The sequence below is a fragment of the Myotis davidii genome, unplaced genomic scaffold (assembly GCF_000327345.1).
Source record: "Myotis davidii unplaced genomic scaffold, ASM32734v1 scaffold331, whole genome shotgun sequence".
NCBI lineage: Eukaryota > Metazoa > Chordata > Mammalia > Chiroptera > Vespertilionidae > Myotis > Myotis davidii.
Window position 1 is genome coordinate 463,158 of NW_006282208.1, and position 9,443 is coordinate 472,600.

A 9,443-nucleotide genomic window follows, 5' to 3' on the forward strand; every position below is an offset into this window, starting at 1 on the left:
TAAAAATTATAAAATATATAATATATGACGAATTTAGATTATATAGTGATTTTTTAAAAATATATTTTATTGACTTTTTACAGAGAGGAAGGGAGAGAGATAGAGAGCTAGAAACATCGATGAGAGAGAAACATCGATCAGCTGCCTCCCGCACATCTCCTACTGGGGATGTGCCCACAACCCAGGTACATGCCCTTGACTGGAATCGAACCTGGGACCTTTCAGTCCACAGGCCGACGCTCTATCCACTGAGCCAAACCGGTTTCGGCGATTATATAGTGATTTAAGCAATACAGAAAGCCTGCATTATTTTGAGCTGGATACTATCAAAAGGTTGAATAGGTGTGTCATCTCTTCTTTTTCCTAAGGTATTTGAAGACCTGAGTAATTGGTTTAATTGCAAAAAGAACAGCAGTAGTTTTATAGATTGCGAAATTGAGGTCCAACAGTGTCAAGACAGGAGGTCATAGAAGAAATCAATGGATCAGAAAGGACAGTAACTTAGAAATTTCTCTTACGCTTATAATCTCACTATTACTCAATGAAAATATGTTGAAAAATGAGGTTAAAAGCTAAAATTAAGCCCTAGCTAGTTTGGCTCAGTGGATAGAGTGTCGGCCTGTGGACTGAAAGGTCCTGGGTTTAATTCTGGTCAAGAGCATATATACCTTGGTTGCAGGAGGCAACCAATCAATGTGTTTCTCTCACATTGGTATTTCTCTCTGTCTTTCCCTCTCTCTCCCACTCTCTCTCTCTCTTTAAAAAAAAAAAAAATCAGTAGAAAATGTACCCTGCGTGAGGATTTAAAGCTGAAAGTTAAAAGAAAAAAGCTGAAAGTTGTCTGGTGAGTTAAAATTGTGCGAATGGTCAATATATAAAATCTTAGGAATGTACTTCTATGTCTTTCTTTTTTAATTTAGCAGTTTCTCCTGAAGATATATTTTTATTTAGTTTCTATTTGACAATTTTCCATTTTACTCAATTGTTTAAAGTAGCCATAGGCTCATGGATATCTTTGAGTTGGATTTATGAAAAAGACAATAAACTATAGGAAATCAATTATCATAAATCAGGAAAACAGGCCAATAAGTAGATCTTGATATCATATTTTTTTTCAATTGGGATGACATAATTGGCATTTTGTATTTTAAAGATAAACAATAAACTGTTTTATCTTACACAATTGCAAATCTCCAAGTTAGAATATAATATAGAGTCCTTTAGCTACCAAATAGAGATGTTTGGTGAAGGGAGGCAGGGAGGTTTGAGGGCAAGCATCTTGATATTTGAGCAGTTGGTTTATACATTTTGTTTCCTAGGACACTTATATTAAACTTTGAGATTGCAAAAATAAATCTCTTGCAAAGATACTTCTACCTGTGAATGGTTTATTTCAGCATTTTATGTTGAAGTTTTTGGAAATTCTCAGAAAAATGATTAGATTACTAATTTGCCTGCTCTTTAGTGAAGTTCACCCTGATACCAGACATCAAAGCAAACATCCAAACTTGAAATGAGAACGGAATAACAATACTGGGTCCTAGAGGTTGGGGAGTAATGTCTTCACATTCCTGAATGTTTACTTTGTAATCTTGAGGGGTAAATTTGAAGAGAAGTAAAATTGGCAATAAATATAGTAAGCATCTTCAACTTAATTATTTTAGAAGTATGCTAACAATCTAAAGGGAAACATTGTTTGCCTTAAAAAATATAACTCAGAATACTGAGAGTAGGGAATAAAAACATAAATAGATTCTGTTTAATATCAACTGTTGTCTATAAGATATTAAGGAAAGGACATTCTCTTTCTCTGCAAAGACTTTAAATAGATAAATGATATAATTAGAAATGTCTGTTGGGGCATGAAAAATACAGCCTAAAATCCCAGTGCACTCAGTATAATATGACCTTATATGTGAGTAGGCAGACTTGTGGGGAGAAGTATGCCAACCTGTGGCCCTACCCTGAATGAGATATTGGATGGAAAATTAGGTGAGGTCAAAAACTGGAACATGAATAATTATGTGTATAGGTAAACAGCAGCTTGTGCATTGGGGAACTTCTGGGTTCTATAAACCTCTTGTTTCTCTCACTGGCATGAAGGCTGATGAACTTATAACTTTTACTGTTAGAGTCATATTGCTCTGTCTGCTACCTTTGTGCATCCCTGCCATGGCAGCATGAATGCTGGAAGGCATCGGGGTTCATGCCTTATGGTGAGTGTGCTTGTAGTTTGAATGAGACTGTAGCACTCAATACTGTTCCCTATGGGCTCTGAGGAGGGAGACCAGGGAGGGTGAAGAGAAATATCTATAGTTGAAAAAATTTACTCAAATGAGAGGATGCGATATAACATTTGTAAACATGCAAGAAATAAAAAAGACGTTATGTTTCTTATAATCCATCCTTTTCAGAAAAGTTTTGAGAATATGCAAGGGAGAAACAAAAAAAGAGATTACATCCATGAAACACGAGAGTCTCCAAGGTGAATTTTGGAAGGGATTCTCAATACTTAAAGCTGAACAGGAGAAATTAGAATAGGAAGATAGCTATGGAAAATTGGTGTTCTAGGCCAAAAAAACCCACATTTTGATATGCCTAGGCATTTGCAACTATTATTATTTTGACAGATCTGGTAGAGCACATTACAAAGTAGCTACAGAGCCCTGGCTTGTGTAGCTTAGTTGTTTGGAGCATTGTCCAGTGTACTGGAGAGTCCTGGGTTGGATTCTCAGTCAGGGCACATACCTGGGTTGCAGGCTCCATCCTGGTTGGAGTGCGTTCAGGAGGCAACCATCCAAAATATTTTTCTCACGTTGATCTCTCTGTCTCTGTCTGTCTTTCTTTTTTTCTCCCTTTCTCCTTCTCTAAAATTAAAAGAAAATCAAACACAGAGCTAGATAACCAAAACTAGTAATTTTAATCCAGAGAAAAAGTTTTACAGAAATAGATACTTAATTCTAGTAATTATGTAGTCAACTAGAGGCCCAGTGCATGAATTCTTGCATGGGTGGGGTCCAGCCAGCCTGGCCCCAATCTGGGCTCGATTAGGGCCAGGCTGGCTTGGGGGAGGGGCTGCGGGCAATTGGCTGGTGGGCCCCACCTCGAATTAGGGTGTGGGGGGCCAAATGGGGGTCAGTGTGGGGCCTGATTGGGTGCTAGCGGCCTGGGGGAGAGGCCACGGGTGGTTGGCTGGCCAGCCTTGCCCCTGATCAGAGTGGGGAGCCAATTGGGGGTGGAGATGTCTGGGGGGGGGGGCCATGGCCTATCGGGTGTCTTCACTTCAGATCTGTTACCCACAATGAAGGGATTCTCCCCTTATCCAATGCTTCTATGCTGATGCTTTTTGGAATTGTTTTAGCCACTTGGCTGTCCAGCCCTGTCCCCTATTGGGGTAAGGGTGATCAGGGGCTGGGCCAAACAGGGGGAGGGGCCTTGGGAGGTTGGCTGGCCACCCCAACCCCTGATCAGGCTGTTTCGATGGCCTCAGTGGGCATCATAGCAACTGGTCATTCCAGTCTATGGCATTCCAGTCGCTGGCTTTTTATATATAGAGATATAGAATGCAAACATACAACAATTTCAATATTGATAGCTTGGGTAGGGGTAAAGGGTTTGGGATATAGGGTTGAACAGAGTATTCCAAAGGCCTAAATACCTCATACTAAAATATCAATCAATACTCTAGGAATTTATGCATCTGTAATAATAAAAGTATAATATGCTAATTAGACAGGATGTCCTTCCTTCCAGACAAAGCCACAACAGGCGGGGGCCGAGGCAGAGTTGGCACTCTGGACTCTGTGCCAATGCACAAGTTTCATGGCTGTGAACCAGACCAGCTAAGGCAATAACTTAGGACATTTACAGTGCCCTTCTGGTCTTTCCCATATCTCATGGGTTGCTATCATTTAGTGCCTAATGTCCAAGATTTAAAAACAAAACAAAACACCTTTTTCTACATTTTGTTCTGATTTTTATGTTTTTCGATGACAGAACAAATCCTTTCTTTGTTATTTTCTCTTGGCCAAAAGTTAAAGTTCCCTAATCAGCTGATTTGGAACTTCTAAATTACATAGGGACATATTGCCTTGAGATGACCTTTGTATAATAATTATTGGGGAGGGGGTTCATCCATTCAATCATTTATCAAATAATACGAGATGGTAAATGACATAGTTTTATATAGTGTTCCTTTAAATTCTGATATGTATACCTGAATGACTATTCCTGATACATCTGCCACAATTGTTTATTAAGAATATTTGTCTTTGGTTGCCATACATTTTGTGAGATTTCCTGACCAATAATAGCATTTAGTGTTAAGTAGCTAGGAAACAAATAAACAAACAAAAAATTACTGGCAGATTTCTCTTTAAATGAGCCAATACCCTGTAGGTCTGGTGTTGGATGCTGCCTCCAATGCTGTAGTATCAATCAATCTAGGAATTTATGCATCTGTAATAATAAAAGTATAATATGCTAATTCGAATAAAAGCATAATATGCTAATTAGACCAGACATCCTTCTGGACGTCCTTCCAGATGACCTTCTGGACAAAGCTGGGGCTGCGAGGGCTGAGCCCCTTGCACGAATTTTGTGCATCGGGCCTTTAGTATAAAAATAAATGTATAAGCCTATTACTTAAAAATATGGAGATTAATGGCAGAAGACATATGCAAGAGTACTGAAAGTTACTGACTGTATGAAGTGAAATTAGGGGATAAAAAAGGGTAAAGAAGAATATTGTTATTTTTGAAGCATCCTTTAACATCATTCAATTTAAAAAACATGTGTTTGCTTTATAATATTAAAAAATAAAACATTAACAATCTACATGCTTTAAGGATGCATTTATTTCAGATTGCTTTCTAATGTATCCAATTCAATTCTAATAGCACAATTATGAAGTGTGATATTCCAGAGCATCTCTTCTAATCTGGAGTTTTCAGAGAGTAATTTGAGCCACAGAGAGATTAAACAATTTGCCTAGGGTTACATGTTTATAAGTATAACCTGGGTCTTGTTCTATTTCTATACATTGCTGCTAATTAAAATTTTGCTTGCTAGTTTAATATGCATTATACACAAAGGCATATTTTACTGGAAATGTCTAATGACAATGTTTTATCTCCATTGTGCAAGTGCTGTATAATACAAGATGTCAAAACGGATGAAAAAATTTATCCACTTAGAAATTCTTATTTAACTTGTCAAAAACACTGGGGCCTGAGTGGAACTAATCTAATTCAATTAATTTGTAAGTAGTGTTTATATCCATTTCCAACTGTGGACAAATTGTTTTTAACACTGAGCTGTAGGAATGTGTTTTATGGCGAGTTACAGAGTAAAAGAAAATGAGCTGCCCCCACGGGGCTGTCTGAGTACACGATAGATGCCTCTTGTTCGGCAATGTTAATGTCAAAGCTGCTCTGGACACCTGCATTGTGTTGTCACCAAGCTCAGCAATTCCAAGGACCCAGCTTCTTGGATTCAGAGAAACTATGGGAATGAGTGGGCTTAAAAAACAAAAGACAACTTAGTTTCTTGGATCATATATCCAATTGTGTTTCAGTCCTTTTGCTCAAGTTTGATTGACAGTGACAAATTGTGGGATATGGAGCTAATGGCTACTGCATATGTTCAATATGTGAAAGCAAGAGAGGATTTTTCTTTTTTACGGAGGAGCAGAACCAAGGAGATAGAAAGCAAAAGGAGTAAATTTAGTTGATCTCTCCTCTCTGTTTTGGCTGCTGTGAGTTTTATTACCTCCTGTCTGATGAAAAATACAGTTTTACCGACCACAGAAAAGATGTGCTGTGAAAGACACACTTTTTCAAGAGCTGACTTAAACATAAATATCAGAGACCAAAAAATATAGCATATGAATATATATAAAGGTGTGGTTGTGGAATTAGTTACTAAACTAATGGTGCTGGATAGCTCTTCTATTTTGGTCCTGTGTAGAGCTCCTTTTTCTTTATATTGGAAATTTGCTGATTCTCTTCTAAGAAGCCAGTTCCAAATCAGTTTATATTTTTTTTCAGGTAAGTCCTTGAATAAGAGTAATGTCATAATTGTAAAGAACTCTGTCTTTTTGCAATTGCTTAAAGTTCAGATATTGATACACAGAAACTTTATCAACTTGTATTTGAGTAGCTAGTTTTCTAGTTTTTATTTTTATTGAGATTTTTTGAGGCACTGGAGACATGGCTCCTACTCCGTGTGCAAATGTTTCTGATAATAAATTCTCTTTTATTGACATAGGAAAATCTCAGAGTTATTTCTTCAAATCATATATTCCAATCATACCTTGCTTTTTTGGAAAGTATTGGATGAAGTGGCAGTAGCGGTGAGTAAATATAATGGAGATTAATTCTTTAGCCATTTCATCATATTTATGTTTTTGTGTTTGTTTTTAATATACATAAGAGGAAAAGTCATTGAATCCCTTTCAAAGTTTGGCCAAAAATTTTCTTAAGACTTTCATCTAGTCAACTTTTCCAAACATCTAAGCTAATAATTTCAATGATGAATTTTGGCAATTCTTTGTTAAATAATTTCTCCGAACAATAGTTGAGCAAAGACAATATACTGGTTTGAGTGCTTGGGGCTGGCTATAAGCGGTGAACAAGGTAGTCAAATGAGACAATAGGCAATTAAAAATTAAAAAATAATAAGAAAACTGACTGATAATTGATTATTTTAATTATGGTTTTAAGGAAATACAAGATTCTGAAATGTCCTGTAATTATTAATTAACACATTTCTACTAGCAATGTGACAAGCAAGTTATACCTTCTTTGTTAATTGTCCTTGGTAGTATTTTCTAGGGTAGCCTACAAAATACCACAAGCTTGGTGACTTAAAATAATAGACATTTATTATCTTCAGTTCTGGAGGCTAGAAGTCTACAGTCAAGCTGTCAGCAAGGCCACACTTCCTCTGAAAGCTCCTTCCTAGCTTCTGCTGGTTGCTGGTAATCCTTGGCATGCCTGTTTTCACATGTTCTTCGTGCGTGCGTGCGTGTGTGTGTGTGTGCATGTGCGCGCGCGCGCACGCGTGTGTGTGTGTGTATCTGTGGCTCTGTGTCTTTACATGACCTTTTTTTTTTGAGTTTTTTTTTTTAATTTTATTTTTTATTACAAAGGGTATTACATATGTGTCCATTTTTTCCCCCCACCCAAGACAGTCCCCTAGCCTCCCCTATCCCCCAGTGTCTTTACATGACCTTTTTATAAAGGACATCTACCTTGCATTTAGGGTCACCTATAATCCAGTAATGACCTCATCTTAACTATTATATCTGCAATATTCCTTTTCCCAATTAAGGTCGCATTCTGAAGTTCTAGTTGGACATGGATTTTTGTGGGACACTATTCAATCCAGTATAACATTATTTATAGCTTAGAGTACTAAATAGGTGCTTTATTTTAGTAGAAATTGTAATTTGTTAGAAAAATAAACAAAAACTTGGAATCAGGAAGACCTAAGTTCAAATTTCTTCATTCCCTTTTGACCTTGAGCCAATTAATGTTCCACTGTCCTTTGTAAAATCTAGATAATAGGCATCTTAAGGTGATGTCAGATAATCTGATTTATTTAAAGCCAAGACAGGTCAAATAGATATTATCTCCTTCCTCTCAATATCAGTTTTTTTTAAAAATAATTAAATTTATTTGGATTATATCTATACTAATAAAAGGGTAATATGCTGATTAGACCAGACATTTTCTGGACATCCTTCTGGACAAAGCCACAGTGGCAGGGGCCGAAGCGTAGGTAGTTAGGGGGTGATCAGGCTGGCAGGGGAGCAATTAAGGGGTAACCAGGCCAGCAGGGGACCAGTTAGGGGGTGATTAGGCTGGCAAGCAGAGGCAGTTAGGGACAATGAGGCAGACAGGCAGGCAAGCAGTTAGGAGTCAGCAGTTCTGGATTGTGAGAGGGATGCCTGACTGCTGGTTTATTCCCAATTCCTGAGACTAAACTGGCAGTTGGACATCCCCCAATGGGGTCCCAGATTGGAGAGGTTGCAGGCTGGGCTGAGGGGGTGCCCCCCCTCCCCGTGCACGAATTTCATGCACTGGGCCTCTAGTCCTATATAATAAAAGGCTGATACGCAAATAAACCAGTGGAATGACCAGTTGCTCTGAAGCACAGTGACCACCAGGGGGCAGACGCTCAATGCAGGAGCTGCCCCTGGTGGTCAGTGTGCTCCCACAGGGGGAGTGTTGCTCAGCTAGAAGCCGGGCTCATGCTAGCGAGAGCAGCAGCGGTGGCAGGAGCCTCTCCTGCCTCCATGCAGTGCTAAGGGAGCGGGTCTAAGCTGTCAGTCCGATATCCCCCGCGTGCTCCCAGACTGCAAGAGGGCACAGGCCAGGCTGAGGGGACCCTCCCCACCCCCTGTATGAATCTCATGCATTGGGCCTCTAGTTGGTTAATTAAATTATATAGGTTTTAAGTGTACAAGTCTAGAAAACACCATCTGTAGATTGCATTGTGTGTCTACCACTTAAAGTCAAATCTCCTTCCATCACCATATAGTTTATTTCTTTTACCCTTTACTACCTCCCTCACCCCTATCCCTCTGTTATCTGTGTCCATAAGTTTTGGCTTGTTCACTTGTTGCTTTCAGTTTTATATCCCCCATACGAATAAAATTATAATCAAGACAACATGGTATCGGCAGAAAAACAGACATACAGACGAGGGGAACAGATCTGAGAGCTCAGAAATAAACCCATATAAATATAGGCAAATAACTTTTGACAATGGAGCAAAAAACACAAAATGGAAAAAAGAAAGGCTCTTTAAAAAATGGTGTTGAAAAGAATTGGAAAGCCACATGCAAAAGAATGAAATGATTATTTGTAACCATACACAAAAAATAATTCAAAATGGATTAAAGGCCTAATAATAAGACTTGAAATAACAAATTACATAGAAGAAAACATAGGTACTAAATTTATAGACCTTGGTCTTAGAAAGGGTTTCGTGTATTTGACCTCAAAAGCAAGGGGAAGTAAAAAGAAAAAATAAATAAATGAATGGGACAATATCAAACCTAAAAGCTTCTAAACAGCAAAAGAAACCATTAACAAATCAAAAGGTAGCCAACCTAATGGAAGAAGATATTTACAAACACCTCTGATAAGGGGTTAATATCTAAAATATATAATGAACTCATACAACTCAATGACAACAACAACAACAAAACAATACAATTAAAAAATGGGCAGAGGATTTGAACAGACACTTCTCTTAATATCTGTATTTTTAAAGGAAGATAGACTATAACAACTTGAGTCTTAAATAAGTGATTCTTAGTTAAGCTGGAGAAGATAATGTAACATTATAAAGTTACTTGGGCTGGAGAAGGTAATATAACATGATAAAGGTATTTGGACTGAGTTCATATGTTAAGAAAATGTGAAATCCTATGT